The sequence below is a fragment of the Propithecus coquereli genome, unplaced genomic scaffold (assembly GCF_000956105.1).
Source record: "Propithecus coquereli isolate 6110/MARCELLA unplaced genomic scaffold, Pcoq_1.0 Scaffold37, whole genome shotgun sequence".
NCBI classification, from domain to species: domain Eukaryota; kingdom Metazoa; phylum Chordata; class Mammalia; order Primates; family Indriidae; genus Propithecus; species Propithecus coquereli.
The window spans coordinates 4,112,857-4,115,392 of NW_012149396.1; the positions used below are offsets into that span (position 1 = coordinate 4,112,857).

The window sequence follows — 2,536 nt, forward strand, 5'->3', positions numbered from 1 at the left end:
TAAAAAACACTTTTTTCCTTTAAGATTGGGACTATATTGATATTACTAGCTTTGTGATGCCAAGACGATAGTTGACTCTGTTTCATCAGTGGTGATCTAGACCTAATAATTTGTTTCTTTTCATAGGAGGATGTAGAGAAGGTCAGGGCTAATGTTATATGAGGAGGAAAAATAGTTCAAAAAGAGTCCTTTCCAACACAAAGAAAAATGTTTGAGGTGATGGATATGATAATTACCTTGATTCAATCATTACACATTGCATATAGGTACTGAAACATCACACTGTACCCCATAAGTATGTACAATGATTATCTGTCAATTAAATATAGTAATAGCCTTTCTGAGCTACCCATAGAGGGGTCCACGTGATATTGTTCTGGATTCCTGTCATAAGTTAAAGAGCAACTTTCACAATGTCTGGAGCCCTTGGTGACCTACAAATGAAGGAAGAGGATGTCCTCAAATTCCTTACAGTAGGAACCCACTTGGCAGGCACCAACCTTGACTTCCAAATGGAACACTACATCTACAAAATGAAAAGTGATGGCATCTACATCAAAAGTCAAAGAGGACCTGGAAGAAGCTTCTGCTGGAAGCTCGTGCCATTGCTGCCATTGAAAACCCTGCTGATGTCAGTGTCGTATCCTCCAGGAATACAGGCCAGCGGGCTGTGCTGCCACTAGAGGCATTCCTATTTCTGGCCACTTCACTCCTGGAACCTTCACTAACCAGATCCAGGAAGCTTTCTGGAACTGTGTCTTCTGGTGGTTACTGATTCTAGAGCTGACCACCAGCCTCTCGCAAAGGTATCTTGTGCTAACCTGACTACCACTGTTCTGTGCCACACAGATTCTCCTCCGCGCTACGTGGACACGGCCATCCCATGCAACAACAAGGGAGCTCACTCCGGGGGTTGGGTGCGGATCCTGGTGCAGGCTGTTCTGCGCATGCGTGTCACCATCTCCCATGAGCACCCAGGGGAGGTCACGGCTGATCTCTACTTCCGCAGAGATCCTGAAGACAATGGAAAGGAAGAGCAGGCTGCTGCTGAGAAGCTGCAACCAAGGAGGAATTTCAGGGTGAACGAATTGTTCCGGCTCCTGCGTTCACTGCTACTCAACCTGAGGCCACGGACTGCTCTGCAATTATACAGGTGTCCTCTGAGCCTGTCCAGCAGCTCCCTGCTGAAGCCTGGTCTGTAGCTCCCACTGCTGAAGCCACTGAATAGGCAGGAACAACCACTAAGTGGTCTTAAGCTGTTCTTCCACAAGCTCATAAGCAAGATGAAAATAAAGTTGATGGAAAATAAACATCACTTTCTAAAAAAAAATAATAATAAAAGCAAAAAAAAATTTTTTTTAAAAGATTCATCAGAAACATTCATGCAGTCAGTCACAATTTATAAATATTTATTGGGATGTGGCAGTGGGTTGACCACCATGCTGGCAAGATAGATAGATACAAAGATGGATACTGCGGTCTGGGTGATGAAAATAGCAACTAATTTACAGCTACGTAGAAGCAAGATGCAAGCCACAGGTGTGCAGGATGCTGTGGTGCAAAGGAAGGGAAGCATCTCACTCTAGGTCAGTGAGAAAAAGTGTCAGAAGGTGTTGATGTATGAGATGAGGTTTGAAGGAGATCGCAGGTGGACGAGGAAGTCCACTGACAAATTTTGGTCCTTGTCTGAGAAGAGTGAAAGTAATAGGGACTCATTCTAAAGAAGAAATAGTCCCCAACGAAAGAAAAACTTGAAGATTATACCACTGTTGTCAGATGGCAAGAATATCCATAGATTGGGTCCCAGGTATGAGGTAAGACTCCTAATTGCTAATTAGAAGAGATAAAAGGCAGGAGGTTGACTTCAGTTTCTGGATGGCAAGAATATTATTAGATACAGCTTCTATTGGGAGGATTTGCGGTAAGGCTTGAGCCCTCAGTGGTGTTAATAATTTTTAGAGACCTGTTTTGAAGTATTTACACGTGGGTCATACTTTATTCCATGAAAATGTTCCCGAAATTTTGCAAGGATTTTAAAAGACGAATTTGGTCTTATTTTATGTAGATCAGAGGTGCTTGTAGGTATAAGAATCTTACAGTTAATGCTTTTTATGTAATTAATTTTTTTTAGTTTTTGGAGGCATTAAAGCTTGCAATTAAGGTGAAGGGGCTAGAATAAATCAGATTTGAGTGCAAATTCTAGCTCTGTCACCTACCTGTTGTCCTTCTTTATTTTAATTAGCCTTTGTTTTGTCATCTGAAAAATTGAGAGAATAATAATACCTTCATCATGGAATTATGGTGAACACACAATTAGTATATGTAAAGCACTTAGCAAAATGGCTGGCAGATGTTAAGTGCTTAATGCATAAGAGTTATTATTATACTCAATCAGCAATTCACTTTTTGTACTCTTGCATTTCCATGATGGTTTTGCTTCAAGTAACATACTAAATTTTATAACATAAACCGACCTTTATCTAAAAATCCTGGCTTGGAGGTCCTGATGAGACTATGCTTCCTCATAGCAACGAGA

General features: G+C 41.2%; 1 pseudogene; it reads left to right on the forward strand.

The window, feature by feature from the left end:
• Positions 1–413: 413 nt before the first annotated feature.
• LOC105816356 lies at positions 414–1,255 on the forward strand (annotated as a pseudogene).
• The last annotated feature ends 1,281 nt before the right edge of the window (positions 1,256–2,536 follow it).